Source organism: Leptopilina heterotoma, unplaced genomic scaffold (genome assembly GCF_015476425.1).
Source record: "Leptopilina heterotoma isolate Lh14 unplaced genomic scaffold, ASM1547642v1 Lhet_214, whole genome shotgun sequence".
Lineage (NCBI taxonomy): Eukaryota > Metazoa > Arthropoda > Insecta > Hymenoptera > Figitidae > Leptopilina > Leptopilina heterotoma.
The window spans coordinates 683,627-702,761 of record NW_025110932.1 but is presented as its reverse complement, the minus strand read 5'-3'; positions in this window follow the sequence as shown (position 1 = coordinate 702,761).

Here is a 19,135-nt window from a genome sequence, read left to right as displayed (position 1 = left end):
TCCATTGTTTGTTTACCGCAGCTAAAAGTGTAACAAGAATCACGTTTACAATCCAGCAGCTGGATTTTATGTAGCTGCACAAGGCAGGCTAAAAATACTCTTTTCTAGGCTTTAACGTTCGCTGAAAGCATAAGTTTATCAAGTTCCAAACTTAACCGAGTAACGCGGAACTCATTCGCTGTGAGCACGAGACTTTTAGGAGCGGAATAAAAGAAAGAAAAAAGACAATAATGCCTCGTGTATGCGCACGTGAGAAAAAGAGAAAGGAATTGTAGAGAGTGAGAGAGAGAGAGAGGCAAAAAAAGAAGGAAAAAAAAGAGTGGGTGGTATAGTGAGTGTGGAGCAAGACATCGCCGTATTTGTCGAGTACTTTTGCTTGGAGTATTGACCCCAAAGTACTCCTCCTGCCTTTAAGGATCCTTTCCTCTTGAGTACTTTAACACCCAACGCGAATTGAAACTCCACAGCTACGTCATTACGTTTATTGTTTTAAACTGTAAAGGGCAAATTGCTCTCTCAAACATTTTTCTTTTCTTCGACGGAAAGTAGATGTCGTTTACTTCAGTTCTTGTTTCTAATGGAAATAAGACACTACATTTCTGCAAAGAATGGCAAAACCTTTCAAAACGATTTTTCCCACAAAGTGCTTTTTAGCTTCGTTGACATTGTTTAGTGCGTTATTAGATTTCGATAAAGAAAAACACAACTCTCTATTTATCAAGATAATCCATTTTTTCAATACAGTTTCAACTGCCATTGAATATGAAAATTCACCGGGCATTTATTAAAATCCAAGAATTTAGTTTTATATATTTCTGTCAAGGGGAAACATTATGCTTTCTTGACCTTTTCGCATCGCTAGTATATTCGCTAGTATATTCGCGAATAAAGTTGAAATATTCGATTTGTTCGGCATTTGTTTTTCCTTCTTTTCTCTACTTTTGTTCAAATAACGTTCGATACACAAGTGAAGTATGAAACTCCTATGATTGAGTACACTACAACGAGAGGGAGAGAGAAAGAGAGATGAAAAGAGATAGATGACTTTCTGTGAAAACAACTGACAGGAGCAGAAGAAACTGGGGAGTCGAGTTGCTTTGGAAAAATTGCTTTCGATGGGGATTGAATACAAGTCAGGGAAAAGTTCAATTTCCCGATTGCGGAATTACTTTTTCTTTTCGACTGGGAGAATTCATAATTGGGTTTACATAGATTCTGCTCAACTCTCTCTAAAGTTCTTTATGAACTCTTGGTTATTACATAGAAGTGAAAATATTATGACTTGCGATGATAATTATTAAGGACGAGAGACAAGGCAAAGGACAATGCCTGGGTAATTGAGAAAATTATTTCTCAAAATCATTTTCAAAGATTAAATCCAGGATTATGTAAGTGAATGAAACTAATGCCAAGATAAATTGAAGGATTATTTGGATTTTAAATTAATCCTAGTCCTCCACAAGAGTCAAAATAGAGGGCGAATTTTCAGAGTGACTCCAAGATCAAGTTGATAATTATTTACAAACACTTGAAGTAGAATTGATATTCTGACGATTGCAGATGTTACCCCAGAATTTGGGTAAATTGATTTCTGAAAATTTTAAGTTGAATAAATTTCATAGAAACTCATAGAAATTCATAGAAGGAAGAAAAGGTAGAAATAGGTAGAAATACACTAGATTGAAATCAGAAAATTAAAAGTGCTCAGGGGTTATGACTCTGACAGTCTTAAATGTATTGAATGGCAGGGAAAGCTCTTCACATTGCGATTTAGATTACATACGAGTAAGCTCGAGTTTTATTGTTATCGAGACGTACGGTTTTTGGAGAAGAAGAAATCTGCAATAAAGTTTTATATCTTTTCTTGGGTGAGAATTGTCTCTGTAAGGATCAGTCATATCCCGCCGGGTCAAAAGCCCAATTACTTTAAACCGTAAAATTACATTCCAATCGTTGAATTTCTTCCCTTGGCTCTCGTTTCTTTTTTCTTTTTCTTTTTTTTTTTTTTTACTTTCTTTGGGTTAACGTTGGATACGATTTACAGTTCCCGGAGGACGAATATACTACTTAAATTCTGCGTTTATTCTGTACGGCCGAATCACGGTTTCAGGAGAAATCTTTGTATGTTTCCCAGTCCGATTTCAAGGAAAAGAAAGGAGACAGTAAAAGACAAAGATGAGGATTTAGGAAGAGCAAGTTTTTTTAGCTCCAGATTCAATTCGAAGTGAGCGACGGAGGATTTCCCCGTAATTACAGCAGCGATTAACCTTAACCCTTTTATAATCTCATTCTATTCTCTGTCACTGTCTCACGCGCCCTAAGCTAATGAAAAATGGTTAAGCAAATTCAATAAACGAGTCATGATGGAAAATTTTATTATTTTCCATTTATGAAATTAACACAGTTTTTAACACAGTTTTTATTGATTAATTAAATCACCAGGTTTTTGGCCTGGTTTTCAGTCAAAGACATTGAACAAGTTAAATAATTTTCGAAAATGTCTTAATTAAAATCACATTGAAGGGGAAGCGATACTAAACGATTCCGAATGAAAATTCATTTAATGGCCCATAATTATTTAGCAAATGAAAAGTTTTGGCCGTAAATTAGAAAAGCACTCAAAAGCCCTGATAGAGCCGCGTTTTCCAGTGCACGTATAGCGAGCAATTCTTCACAGGCTTAGTAGAGGGTGAAAGATACAACTCCAGTTTTAATTAAACGACAACCGGTTCCAAAAAAACAACAAATAACGAAGCTGTATGTTTTTGAAAATTGGTTTAACCGAGAATTTTCGCTCGCCTCTTATCAGATTTTCAAATATTAAAAACATATTTCACGAAAGTTTATATTAAAAAAGCGATAATTACATTCCACCATGAAACGGAAGTATATAATGTAAATAAAACAAATTTACAATTTAATTAAAATTAGTAAGTGTCAAAAAAAGTCTATTAAATGAACACATATGTTTAAATGGGAAAATTCATAAATAATGGGTGAGAAAGGAAAGCGCAAGGGTAAAACTGAAATATAAATCTGGGAAAAATTTGTTCGTTCGACGAAAACTTGCCAAGCCAATAAAAATCACTAAATTGAAACTGGAGGTGAGTTCGATTTCATGCAACGTGCAGCAATAAAATAGTGCAGCCTTTTCGAATTTTCCACAGATTAACTTGGCACGCTTTGCAGTTGCGCGAGTCGAACTCGTTCACTGGGGAATTTCGTTTGGCGAATTAGAATTCTCGACAAGTTTCCCAGAACGCAAGGGTAACTCCACCTGCGTGTTGAGGGTTAATACGTGCATGGCAAATTCAACTGTGTGAAATGCACAAAATAAGTTCGCACTGGTGCACTTTGTAATGGGAAACGATTTAAAGCACACCCGAAAGGCGGTTGCAGAGTCGCAAAAAAAAATTTGCATAAATAGATAAAAGAATTTCGAAAAAGCAGAGAAAGAACGAAATAATTTGATGAAATAAATACACTCCCTGAATAAAGGTCTAAAGGATAAAAAAATTTACACTATTGCAAAGAGAACTTTAACAAAGAAATAAATTCAATTTGTGTACTTTCTTCTAGTTTTAATTTACAAAAATTTTTTGGTCCTATTCATTCTGCGAACTTAAAATCAGTTTTAAGTCATAACAAGACGGCGAAGAAATATTTTTTCGCTATAAAAACAAAATTGGAGGAGAGATAAAAAATTGTGATTTCTTGCGGTTCTGCTGAAATACTTGTCGTAGGTGGCAAAACGAGTCGTTGGTCGAAAAAGAGACGGATGAGTATATTCAAGGTGGAGAGACAAAAAAGAAAAGAGAGAAAAAGGTGTGCAGTCATAAAAAATGACCCACCCTTCAAGTCCATCCCTTTCCACTCATGAAAATTTCCATATCTACTCGTCCATCGCAATAAGAGGAGAGTACCGAAAGCATTTTGGTCGGCAACAGGGTCGACATTGATTCACGTCTACTATCCGAGTTTCTTCTCTCTCCATTAAAAAAGAAAAAATTAAATTTCACCTTACTATTACCCTAATAGTTTATATAATTTCTAAATTTATAGCACTTTTCAAATACGCCATCAACAAGTTGATTTTTAAATTTTTGCAATTTTTGAATTCTTGCAACAAATTTTATTATTTTTCTTTAAATAATTGAAATTCTGTAAAGAATTGTATTATTTATGAAAATAATTACATTTTTTGAGGAATTTATTTAAAATTGTATTAAAATTGAAAATTTTGTCCGGAAATCAAAAGTCAAGGAAATTCTATAAGTTTTTTATTTTAATATTTTAATATAATTTGTATTATTATTAAAATCTAATAATAAGCTTTTTTGCAATTTTTCTTCAAAATGCGTATTTCATTAAAGTTTTGCAAATAAATTGCAACAGAGCTTATTATTAGACTCTAATCATGAAATGTTAAAATAATATTAAAATATAATAAACTTGCAGGATTTCCATGGAATTTCCAGGGGGTACTTCCATGGAATTCTTCGACGTGGGATTAGTGTAAAGAATAAAAATTAAAAAATAATAAAGCGGTTAATGAAAAAGCAATTAGAGGGAGAAAGGTGAGAAATGGACGAGTGATTATTTTTGCAGTGAAATGAATTTGTTTCCAAAGCGCTAGTGGTGTGAGTGTGTGTGTGTGTGTGAGGGAGAGAGAAAGCAATCGATGGTAATTGTGAAAAGGAAAATGGGGTTTCATTTGGAGGATGTAATTATACATTGGCTTTATATAAAATACCATTATCAAGTTGGCTATGTAGAGGGCGTCGTCGGTGACTTTAGATGGCATTCTAATCACCCCGTTTAATCATCCCGATGGACTCGTATATGCGGTGAATCGATTAATTCAAAGGAGTATATATACTTACTCCCACTGACTCGACACCTACTCCCCTTTAACACCTACGAAGGATTCGCCTCGTACACCGTATATACGAAACGATCAATTTCACACCATGAAACATACAGGAAGCGAGTGGTAATTCTCAACTATTCAGAGGGGAGAAGAAGGTGGTGGGGGACGCAATGGGACGAGATTGATATAATCGCTGGGGCTCATCTTCCAACTAAACTTGAAATTAGACTCACAAGAAAGCGATCTGTTAGCCAACTAATTATACCTATCATTCAAATCTCTTTCATCTTAATTTTAATTCCCTTTTATTTTTCCACTCTACCTTTCGATCTGTTTTCGCGACATTGTTTCACAGCTCTAAATTATCATATCATATCATATTTATTTATTTATTTCAATACTAGTAACGCTTTGTATTATTTTGTATTTAAAATATTGTTTTAATTCTTCAAAGCATTGTTCAAATATTCAAGAGAGAGAAATTTTTCTGTTAACACCGGCTCATTTTATGCTATGGGCCGAGTGTTATATTTTAGAAGTGTTCCCGCATTCTGTGCCACAGTTTCTTTTAATATACACCATGTTTTTGGCCTCTTACCTTGAACGTCGCAACCCTGACGTCTAATTTTATATCGTGACTGGGTCGACAAGAGCGAATGGCGTGTGGAATTTTAGAGCCATAAATTACGAAAAAAAAAAACAATAACTTTGTAGTAAAACGTGCTCACCACACAATTATTTCGTAACTCTTATTTTTAATGGCGCACATTAGATTTAATGTAACAAAACTATAACTTCTTAATTAATTGACTCCTTCACTCGCGAGTGTAGTGTAAAACAACCCTTAAAAGTTAATTTTCAGTTATAAAAAATGGTTTTTATTTCCTTTGGAATTATATTTTTATGTCATTAAAAAAAGTTTCTAAAATGATGCTTTTTGTCATCAGCGATTGATTGGGATCGGAAGTAAAATTCTGTTTGTTAGGGTGCCTAATGGAAGTCCCATAAATACCTCGTTAGTTGTGATTTTTTTCATGCTACAACGCTCACTGACGGCTTATGTTGGAAAACGAGATTAGAGGCTGCCATCCGAATCGGATTACATCCCTTTGTCGTGTTTCTATGTAACGCTTACAACGCTACTAGATTGAATTGGACAAATCTGTTAAACAACCAAAGTCACAATATTATATTTCGAATTATTTTAAAACACTTTTTTCAAAAGAAAATTATCAAAATCACTAAAAACAAGTTTCAAAAATTTTAAGTTTTTCAGCACTTTTTCCAGAAATGCAAAGGCCATTGTGTTAAATCGAACACTGACTAACTGAAAAAAAATTGTCGCATCTTAAAAGAAGATGCAAATACTTTTGTCGAACAATGCGAATGTTAATTTATACTAGTAAAACGATTAAAACTCCATGGCTGACCTGAAAAATGAGCCTTCGATTCCTGCAACTGGTGGGCAGCGAGAAATTAACATTCACTTAGAATCAGTCGACGGTTTAATGACAAAGTTGTAACTACCATACAAGCGCATTATTATACTTCATGAACGGCACTTAGGTCCACGTAAGTGGCACTTGCCTCTAGGCATCGCGTCACGCTAATGAGGGTGAGAATAAAAGTTGTGCTTCAAAGGCAAAACTTCCATTCGCAATCTTAAATCGATATACACATAACGCATAATATTATAGAGAGAAGTGAACTTAAATGCTTTCGTTTCGATTTTTCTAAGGTGGAAATTAAACTCACTCATATTGTGTGGGAGTGTATCAACAACTCTCGAGACGAAATGCATCAAGTGTTGCATGTAAAACGTCAATGATTTGAATAATTCGCTTGCCGTAAATATAATTAGAAAATAAGCGGTTGTAAAAGGAAAAAAACGTCATCTATAAAGAAATTCTTAAGTTATTACAGTTGCTCTACTTGAATTCCACTGAAAAAGATTTCAATTTTTTAAAATACAAGCTGAAAATCTTTCCCCTTTCCTCTATTTTTTCGCAATTATTCCTTTTTTTCTTCCATACGCTTTAAATTCATTTTACCTGCCCTTATTACATTGACGTACTATAATTTTGCAGAGAAAATTTGACAATTCTAAGGGAAGATACCATTACAAAGTACCAATATGTTTTTGTTAAAAAAACTCCCTTAAAAAAAGTGGAATATATTTTCCGCACTTTTTTTCATGACAAAAATGGAAAACGTTGCTCAGGGAGTTTTGTAATGTTCGATCGCATGACACGACCGTGTAGTCGCAATTTATCAAAGTGTAATACAGAGTCTCTATCAGTCATCCTTCACCGCTACGAATTACCATGAATCACGTGTGAAACGCAAGTCAGGTCTGCACATTGATCGTCGACATTTCACACATGTTGGAGAATAACACGTTGATGGTGGGAATTTCTGCCAAATATTCCTGTCGGTTTTGCTTGACCGAAAAGTGAAAGAGCGGTCGGTCGACAGAAAAAGAGTGCGACTATGATGTATAACGACAAAAGAGAACAGAAAGAGAGGGGCAGGAACATCGACTGCGGAAATATATATAATATAATCAATGCCAGTGTAGGATAATATTTGAAAAGCTAATACACATCTGCTTGATCCAATCACGATTAGTCTAATCGACTATGAATCAGCTCGCAATATATATTCACTTTCATGTGGTCAATATTAGGTTCGCCTCAATCTAATATCCGATTACTCGGCAGAACAATATTCCACCAATGCTGCATGTTCCATTTCTATTTTATCGATTGTTCATATCTGAAATTCGACATTTGCCTTTCATTACTGAATTTTGACAACAGACTTTAATTCCGTCTTCCTACCATTGAAAACTGTTCATCAGTTTTCATTATAGATGATTACTTCATAATTACTGTTTTAAAATAATCATGAAAATGTTAATTTAATTGGGATATTTGACTATTTCGTTGTTGTAATGACAATTTTTCCAATTACAAGTTTAAAATAGACATTTAATTTGCAACAGGAACAGATGCTTATTAGAGTCAATAAAAAGGAAAATGATAGGAAAACTAAAATTTATCTTGTTGTGTTTTATGACCGCAAGCATACATCAACTGTCAATGAAACTCGTAATTCTCAGTGTTCTATACATGACTAGTTGGAAAAGACATTATTATTCCATAAATCCCACAATTTAAATATAGCCATTTCCAATCGTGCACTATACAAACTGTAACTGGAATAGGAATAGGAATAGGAATAGGAATAGGAATAGGAATACCCTTTTGGATTTTCAAGAACTTACATATCGCACTGAAAAATTGTCATCATGTTCGTTAACTATATTGAGATACATTGCAAAGATAATTGCAATTTTGAAGCAAACAATTGAATGGCAAAAAATGGCTCAAGTGCAACGCTATTTGTGCAGAATAAGCGTCGGAGACGATTTTATGGTACAAATACAGGGATGATGTTGACACCTCATTGCTTCCACAGGCTTCGTGGGAACGAATTTCCTAACACCCTGTGTAGATGTGGGATCCAATCCCTATACAAGTACATATACCATAGATTTTCCAGGATTTCGTAACTCGATGCAATTCCTGTGCATCCCAGGGCACGTAACATGGACAGCGTGTTTGCACATGTATCAGCCTGCATTACGCTGCTATATGTGCACACGTACTTGTGTTTACGTGCTTTTGTATTAGTTTTATCATCCATATGGTAATATGTTTCACTGTGTGTATTGCTAACGATCTGACCATACGTTTATTTAAATGTATTGTTCACATTTTTTATAGCCATGTGCATAATGCGTACAATCTATACTGAAAATGTTTCATTAGTGCGTTCACCCATCCAAATTTGTGTAAATACGTATGCGCATTATTTATTCATTACGTAATATTCAACTGCTTTGGGATCTACTCACATTTTATTAGCACGTTCATTACATTATACTTAACGTAAGCATGTTATTAAATTACTTTTATTAATTATTCGAATCAATTGCAAATTGGGTTTCGCCCTATATTTTTTAGTATTTCGAAAGTACGACTACAGTGGGATGGAAAGTCAAAATTGTTCTTTTTTACCCATTTTATTGTAACTATAAAGTAAAAACCAAACAACTTTCCTCTTAAATGCAGATATGTACATAACTATTAGTAAATGGTGGTTGCGCTTAAAAATCTGTTGCAAGTAGGTACTTGTGAAAACATGTACTCTAACGTTAAAACGCAGTTCCTAAAAACACACATGTGGATATAAATAAACTTTTTATGACATCAGTGGGCTATAGGGCGTAGTCTTTCTCTTTCCTTCTCTGAAGAGATCAAGTGGAACACACTGAAATTATTAGAGCTTTGCAGTCAAGTCATGCTTCTGATGAAAGTAGGAGGAAGTGAGAGAAGCAACAAAGATGGAAAATGAATGGAGTGTGCATTATACTAGTAGTAATAGAAGGTACCAGTAAAAAAAGGAAAAAAAGAGTTTAGAAAAATAATAAAAAAGAAGGGGCGAAACGACAGGAATATAAATACCACGAGACTTGAAGGAATAGAGATAAATAGAAAATTTGTAATTCAAAAAAACAGCAACTTCGAGGAAACATCCGATACTTTATACTGCGAGATGAAAGTCAAGTATAAAGTTATAAACTAATAATTGCGACAAAAATGTTCTTTTTTACAATTACATAAATCCATCTAAAAGAATACCAAAACTTTAAGAAAAAACGTAAATAAATATTCCAATATAGAAGATGAAAAAAACAATAAGCTTGAACTGTCAAATAAACAAAAAAATGAGTAAAATAAGAAAAAGAACAAGGCAAGAATAATATGAAGAAGAAAGCAGAAGTAGAAATGAATCGACAGAAAGGTAGATAAAGCAATTTATTATTCCTTTACATGGAGTCCCGTAAGAATGATAGTGAGCGAAAGTCTCTTGCTATCTATATATTATATAGACTACAGTTTGCAGTAGCTGCAACAATGTTTTCTTCAAGTTACGAGATTTTTATGCTTTAAACAAACTGTCGGATTGCACTGTCAACTATGTCACTTGATATGTTGGATTTTATAATTTAATGATAATAATAATAATAATATCATTAATAATAATTATTATTATTATTAGTCGAACATCGAGATAATGCATAATTTTCAATATCGTAATATTCAATATATAATGTATGCAAATTTGCACAGTATATGCATGAAGAATCACTTCCATATACACGTTGGAGAACCAAATTCCCGGTTCACATGATTGGATATTATAGTTTTTAGTTAGTAATATGTATTTTAATTTCCAACTATGTATCTTATTCATTAAGCTTGTGATGTTATAAAAATACTTTTGCAAAAATGAAAAAATACAATTTATAAAAAGGATGTTTGTGTCATTTTACCCCGGATAAATTAAGAAGCAACAATTCAAGTGAAATATATTAAGAAACTATAAATAAAGAAGGCAAAATCACGTTTACGAAACACAAACAGTCGAGGGAAATATTTGCATCGACATGGTGTAAGTCGCGTGTATACTCTAGCTGTCATTCAATTGAATTTTAATGACAAGTCGTTAGCTCGACGTTCATCTCCTCCTGTAGTTATATATTCCTCGAAACCGACGCGAAAATCTCGCGCTGTCAACAAATGGAAAATTTCCCGTTAAAATAAAAAAAATTTAAATCACAGAAACTTTTTCTATCAATTCCCAATTGCCCCAAATGAATACAAACTTACCTCGAGTCAAAGAGAATTAGCAAATAGTTATTAATTTTAATAAAAATATAATTTGAATAATTCAATGCGAGCATTGTTTTATAAAACTGGAATTCATTTGTTGGTATCCTTTCTTTTTAAACAAAAATATTTATTACTCAAAAATATTTATCTTCAGAAATGAGAATGAATATAATTAGAAAAAAATGTTTGACACCACAAAAGTGGTATTTGAATTAATGTTTTTAAAACAAAAAATAATTATTTGAGAGAGAGAGAGAGAGAGAGAGAGAGAGAGAGAGAGAGAGAGAGAGAGAGAGAGAGAGAGAGAGAGAGAGAGAGAGAGAGAGAGAGAGAGAGAGAGAGAATTTGACGGATCTAATGTGACTAATGTTTGTATTATTATTGAATAATCACAAGTAGGAACGAGTATGATTGGTTGTGTATGAATTTCCTCGGAATTAAATCTTACGATTGATTAGTTGTATTAGTTGGCACAATCGCATTCTCGTTTATAAACGAGGTTGCATAGAATTATAGATCGCAGTGGAAGCAAAACCCAACCTTAATCTCAATTGTAATTAAGGGATGATGTCACTGATTTACGATTCTGGTTATATCATGAAAACATAATAATTTCATAATCATAACAAATTGATTTCTTTTTTTCCGTTTGGACTAGCCTTTTAAAATGAAAAAGCAATAAAGAATTATTCAAAATTTTTGAAAAAGTGATGATTATGTTTAAAAATAAAATATTCTATTGAAAAAATGTATATGCTCTGATAGCATCATGAACTAATTCTTAGTATAATTAATACCCGATAAAAAATAATTGCTTCATTAAAAAATTAACTCACCAGGTTTAGTTATCTCTGAGAGGAAAGTCAAATCAATCCAATTTTTTATTTCCGTCTGTAACAAGAGTAATATTTGTTGATTTTTAGTTTTAAAAAAAGTATCTTATTTAAGAAGATATTTTCTTGAGATAAAAATTATTGGGTTACGTTGAAGTATGACGAAAATGACGAACCTAGTTTTTGATGGAATGAGCCTTTAATCATTGGATAATGAATAGAGAGTGAGGGAGAGGGGGGATATCTACCGATGAATGATAAGCCAACAAGTATTTATGGTGTTCCATACTGGGAACGATTAATTGTCGCAGTCTGACTTAATCGCCAAAATTGTGGGTTGGAACTGTAGGTGGACTGGTTAAAGCTGGTGTAATAAATTTTCGCATCGACTCCCTATGGCGGACGCTTTGCATTCAAATTGAAGGAACGAGTGTCCCTCATTGTCTCCTTGAATACAAATACTGAGACTTGATACACTCTATGCTATCTGATTATCCCAGAGATTAATTGACCCTCGTCATTCAGCTCGAATCTTATTCACTGCGTATCATGTACGTAAATTCCTATGAAACTATTAATTCCACTTACACTGTGTTTGCAATGAACATTATTACATTAATATAGTTTTTTTTCTTTTCTTTCACCGGTAGTTGAGAAATTTGTTTTGAATTTTATTAAATCCACCTTCGACTTTTTTGCCAAAGACTAAATATTTAATATAGACTGCGATTTAAGAAGTAAAAAAATTCAAGGTTTGCACAGAACAGAACGCCTACAAGAAGATTATACAATGTTTCTACACATAAAGAAAAAGAAGACACGTGGGAGTGTGTGACACAAAGTATCACCTATACGTTTTCCAAGGTTAATGAGGGTGTGGTTGTGTTAAAAGCCTCGTGTCCGTTCCCATTGTAGTTATCGTCCTTATGACAGGAAACCAGAGACCAGAACTTAATCTAATCTGCAAGGAGGGAGCGGCCCTTGTTACTTTTTGGCGGACAGGGATAAACGGCTCTTTGTTATTTCCGCCGTCTTTTGCTCGAAACACTCAGCTGCGCACGTTCGTTTAATTTACACAAGAAATGTTTTTCAAATCAAGAAAATGTAGAAGAAAATTCTACAAATGTGTTTTACTAAAATTTCTAACGTTCAAGTAAACGTTCAAATAAACGTTCAAGTAAACGTTGAAAACCGAACAGTGAAAACTGTTTTCTCCGTGTAAATATTTTTAAAAACTGTTATTCTGAATTGAAAAACAACGCAAGTTCAGTACATTTACTCACTTTTAAACTAATCTTTTTAATACAGAAAATAACATTTCTCTTTAAAATCGTATTCTATTTGCTAATGGTTTAGACAAAATTGAGACATCTTAACCAGTAATGCATATGCATTTTATCATATTTCCTGATAAATTTTATAATTACTACTTGGAATAATAAACATTTTACAAAAATTTGTACATGGACAAATAACGTTTATCGTGTAATGCTGCCGGCGCTGTTTTCGAGCGGCACCTGTCTCCAACAGGTGACGGCCTACGGGGCCGGTTGGCACGTGCTACGAAACGACTCCTTCCTTTTGACCGTGAACCATTTTTATTCTTTTCTATTGCTCTTATTACACGAACGAGAATAAAGAAAGAAACGAAAAAATGAAGCCGATAGTGACCTGGACCAAAAGAGCGCGCTCACAAGCTGCTACTCTCGTTCAAATTTCGATTCCCTGTTTCTGCGTACTACCAGTTTCTTCAAAGTTGAATAAAAATTATTTCCTTCCAAGGAATTTTATTTATACTAAGCACGTTCTATTTTAAGGAAATTTATGTAAATTAAGAGTAATTTTCATCAAACATGTCAAGTTAGATTCAATTAAGAATTTCGTTAATCGAAATTAATGGCTTTTTATGCAAAGTCAGATTTAAATGTCAAGTGAAATTGTAGCCTAATAATTTTTATCTCAAATAAATAGGAAAATAGCTAAATTCCATATAAATTTTCTTTTTAAGAAGAAAAAACATAATTCATAGACATTTTGAGCTGAAACGTTGTTTTAAAGTTACATCAAAAGGTTGATATATTTAGAAAGATCCAGGAGGCAAGACACTCAGTCTCGTTCACGAACTTAAGATATTATCTTCTAAGGAACATAATGACAGATAAGATAAGTCGAGATGTGGTCTCAGCATTTTATGCGGGTGCTGTGGACAAGAGAAAGAAACCTGATGTAACTCTACTCGAAGCCGAAGGATAATAAAGGAAAAGAATCAATTGCAATAACTCGTTTGCGAGCGCAGCTAGTCGTTTGAAAAAAGTATGTATAAATATACGAGTAGCAAGGGGAAATAATCAACAATAGATTGTATTTTTACATTTCATTTTCTTGAAAAATAATAAAACTGAGATAATAGGCATATCTATGAAATCAATCAGAAAAAGCAAATAGTTTTTAAATTATTTTTCCTGCGGATAAAGTTTATACAATCTGAAAAACAGCAATAATAATTGAAAATAGTATTGAAAAAAAACTTGTGAATTTAAAGAAACAGAGGAATAAATAAAATAAATGAAATAAATCAAATAAATGTGAATACAATAGTGAAATTTGTACTTTTCTGTCACTTATTAGTGACATTTCAATAATGTCATACGTAAATCATTTAAATGCGCATGGCACATATTTCGATCGAATTTTCCGTCTCCCAGCACCGAAAGTCAGACCAGGAGCATATGTGTCAGTTCCGGGAAACAAGTTGATTCAGCATCGAGAGAAAGGATTTATTAAATCGGATTTCAACCTATTTTGTTGGCAATATGATTTTCATTATTATCTCGTTATATTTTCGCGAATTCAACAGGACAAACATTTGAACCAAGGTCTGTGTGTTAATTAAAAACTATCCGTCATTTATTTCTAATTTATGACAATTTCATCTCTGAAATGATGTACAAACGCAATATAATATGAAAAATTGTCGTTTCAAATAATTACTTTTTTTATTAAAAATATTTTAGAATCGGTGTCGAATGTACTATTTATCATTTAGCAACCATATGAATTTTATAAATTAATTATACATTTTTTAAAAATAATTTTTATTTTTCTACACTAAATAGAAAACTGTGTAGGTATTCTAATAATGAATCTGAGATGAATTAAAAACATTTGAAAATGGCGGATTCAATATGGCGAACAATTTTATTACAATGAGTTTTGCCTCATGTTACAATTCAGGATTTTCAAACATGGTTATAAAACTAAAATCGAAACATAGGTAGGTATAAAAAATTTGAAGCATATCCAAAATAATAAATTTTGAACTCGAATAACATGCCAATGCTCAAAAGTAAAGTAACAATCTCATTAACTATTTTCCAAGAGCAGCGAATAAATTTCTGGAAATATTTAGTGTGGAAGGCAGCGAATCGAGAGGTTTGACTACAGTTTGAAAGCCTTGACGATTTCGAATCAAAAACTTGGACAATTGAAGTGAACTGGAGTAGTTTGAGAAACTCCACTAAAGCAAGTTTGCTTCGAGATCGGCAACATTGAGCTTCGAGAGAAACGTTCCTTGTTAGCGCCCTCTGCGAAAGTTGTGAGTCGAAACTTGAAACAGTTTTAGAAGTATTGTTTGATAACCCCACTTCCTATATGCCTGTCGAGGTGTAATTTCAAACCGAATAGCTTTTATACTCTCTTATAATGTCGTTTCCCTGATCCCCTCGCGCGACACTCACACATGTGGACATATATTTATATAGGAATATACGTAGGCTTGACATTACGAGAAATGTGCGTGCACAACTCTCGGCCACCGATAATTAGAGTCACGTTAATTACACCTTTAACCACTTTATGTCATACCGGCATTGGATTGACAGCTGCCTGGAAAATACGCTCTTTCCAAATTTATCGCTCGTCATATTCCACCTCAAAAATTTGTTGAAATATTTAGATATATAAAAATATATATTTGCATGCATCAATCAATCGAGTTAATTTCAAATTACTTTTATGTGTTTTAATTGCTCTCTGCATACGTACTTGAAAGTCTTTGCAATTAAACATGACGAAAACCAAAATTTTGTTACAATTTATTATTCCAGAAAACTTCATTTTTAAATAAATATTTAATCATTATTTTTTTTATAGAAATTAACATTTTCAAAAATTTGAAATTCAATAACATAAATAAGAATAATGTATTATGAGGCTTTTTCTTTTGGATGTAAAACATGTAAACATGCATCATTAAGGAAATAAAATCTATATCTATCTAACATATAAGAATATTATTATAAAATATGAAGATATCAATCAGTGATCGCTTTCTTCAGCTTTGAATTTTATTATTTATGAAAATAATTTGTAAATACTTGAATTCCTGTGACATTTTTATTATTTATGAACATAAAGAAATGTTTCCTTAGAATTTTATTAAAATTTTTGTTAACTAATTGAATTCTTTTAGGGATTTTTATTAAAGTAGTAAATATTAAAAATAATAATTAAATTGGGAAAAATTTTTGAAAATAATTAAAATTTTGCCAAGAATTTTATTAAAATTTTTGAAAATAATTGAATATCCGAGAAGAATTTTATTAAAATTTTTGAAAATAATTGGATTTCTGAGAAGAATTTTAATACTTTTGAAAGTAATTGAATTTCTGCAATCATTTGTAATTGCTTTAAAATTCAATTTGTTTGAGTGTTTTTAACTAAAATTCTTCTATAAATCCATTTTATTTCATAATCAATTAAATATATATTAAAAAAATTGAATTAATATCAGAAGAATTTTAGTTTAAAAAATTTTTTTAAATCTAAGTTTTTAAATATTTTTAATTAAATTGATTTAAAAGTGAAATTTAACAAAATTTCAAATCAAAATCGTTTCAAGTTCATCTACTCATGAAAATTAACGCAATTCTTTTAAAATTGAATTAATTTTGGAATTAAGTGAAATTCGATTTCAAGAATAAACACAATAAATTTTCCAGGATTTCGATCAAAATTCCCTGACTTTTCCAGGTTTTCCAGATTGCGTGGCAATCCTGTTTGACTTAGATAAGCACATGCAAGTTTAGTAATAGATTTTCAAAATTTCTCAATTTTAAATGAAAATATCTGTATTTATTAAATTCCATTTGGTACATTAAAAGTTTGATATAAAAGTGACGCCAAGACTTTGTTTTTATAGTCTGAAAACTAATGGATTGTTGCTCTCTTGAACAGCCGTATAATATATGAGAAGGGAATTAAAAAAATGTGGAAATGTGGTTCAGAATGAAAAAGAGTGAACCTGAGGTCGAAACTCAACCCTTTTCTTGACTCGTTGTTACCATATATTAATTTTTTTCTCCGTTTTTATTTTGTTGCTGAAGCTGATGCCAGGCGGCTATTTATGTATAGTGAACAACATGTTGCAATTTTTCCTTTCAGATGCAAGCACACGCAAAACCGCAGAGTATGAATCACGTGTATCAATATATTACGCAACTCATTCGAAAATGGTGGGGCACGCGTTATATGAAACTGTAGGAAAAGAATTGGAATTCAGAAAAGCAGCCTGTTTCTTCTTCTCTTTCTATTCTTATTTTTCAATGATTCATGTCTTCTATTTGAATCGTTTTACTTCTTTCTGCGAGTATGAGGAATCGACTTTTTTTATGACTGAATGGAAATGTATTCTAAGATTTAAAACGAGAGCGTTTGACTTTTCCAGCTTTTTGACTTGTTAGGATTTCACATAATGGTTCATATACATTTCCTATATGTATTTTTTTATACAACTTTATAAAGTCGCATGCCATCGAGAAACTTTTTATAGGAATTGCAGGGAAAAGTATAAAAACATCTCGTTCAAAGTTTATTTACAAACATCTCAATTCACCTTTATTTGCGAGAGAAAAATATAGTAAAGAATTTATAAAGAATTTTTGCGATTTAAAGGGAAAAAACAAAAACTTTTCAAGTTGTCGAAACTTTCATTGTTTGCGGTTTTAAATAAGGCTCAATTTTCAATGAAATTCCCCGTTATAATCAATGCTTTTAATGGTCAAATTTGGTATTTTGTTACTCAAAGTTTCCCAACTAAAATGCTTCAAAGTTTGGCTCTTCAGCGCGGTTAAAGTTTAAACTTTAACCCCTTCATGAGGAAACCTTTAAACTTTATAGAATTTCACATGACCCCTATAGTGTTGAAGCTGATCTTTCAGAAAGGTGCAAATATTGTAACGTGCTCTACAGTTCTTAACCTATTTCCGAAAAACTTATTATTTATTATACTTTAAGTGCAATTGGTCTGTGAGACATAAACAAAAAGCATAATATTCACTTCCACTTTAAAAATTTACTCGTTCCATCAATGAGCCCTACTTTTGAAGTCTATAACTGTTTTTACAGTTGAATTATATTTGTCGCAAATATTTACATTCGTGTCCCTATCTGTCCAACGTGTTTTTGCTAAATTACGAAAGCGATTCGCTCCCTTTTTACTGGGCATTTTCTATTTATTATTTATTTTATCGCTTGCCAATATTGCCAGAGCAACGAAACTGTTATTATTAGTTTTTGTTTGTCAGGCTTTTGTTTTTTGCTGTTTCTAATGTAAAATTACTGAAAAGTTCTACTTGTTGAATAAATTTTCCGTAAAATACTGTTTTTGATATTAAAAATAAAAATTTACATTATTCTTTAATGCAAATTTTTGTACAAACATTTCTTTGATTTTTAATAACATTAGGGATGAATTTACAATGAATTTAAATTTTTTACCGAAAAAAAAGTGAAAAATAATGCTTGAAAAGCTGATATTCGTAGTATTTGGTATTTTTTCGATATATCTAATTAAATTCCCCTGTGACAGAGGCATGAAATTTTCAAAACATACGGTGATAAAAATTCAGGACCACACTCTATTATTCCCTGTTGTAATAAGAAGGCAGTAAACACGACATCAGTAATTTTTTCACGTGTCTCTTTCCTGTCCTCTTTTTTATCTCGTTTTTCATTCCCGTCTTATTCTTTCCTCGCTTGTCAGAGTCTTTCTTCCAGTCTCTTTGTCCTCAAGAAATGTGTATATATATATATATTTCGCCTGGCGTGTCCCGGCAAACTAGAGTGGAGCAGCAAGAGCAAGGAAGAGACAAGCCTCGGGGTCAAAGGTCATTGTGAACCAATTTCAACAATGCTGGGCATTTAAATTGAGTCTCCCGTGACGTAACCTTTCCTACACTGTACATGTAATGCACTTCTTTTCCTCACTGCCCCTTCTCTCTCGCACACATATTCCAAGCGACTGCCCTTTTTAAACTTTATAATCTTTTTTCCAGAAACCATATAACTATATGTTTATAAACATCGTTTTATATCGTTACACGTACACACACGTTGAATGAAAAACGATATTTGAAGCAGATGTGCCAGTGGACTTGCGAAATTCTGGCTCCTTGCCCATTATGAATAAGATCGTAAATGTTCTATGACTTTTCGAGCGTCTGTATCTATAAGCGAAAAATAAACTAAATTCAGTAATTCACGCTTGTTATTATAAAAGTCAGTGCAACAATACTAGACAATACAATTAAAAAAACGAAGAAAAAATGGTAAATTACCATCAACAAGTTTGTCCAACCAGCTTGCTTAGAACTCTGAAAATAAATTGTACCTTAGGGTCTCTTGGTACACAG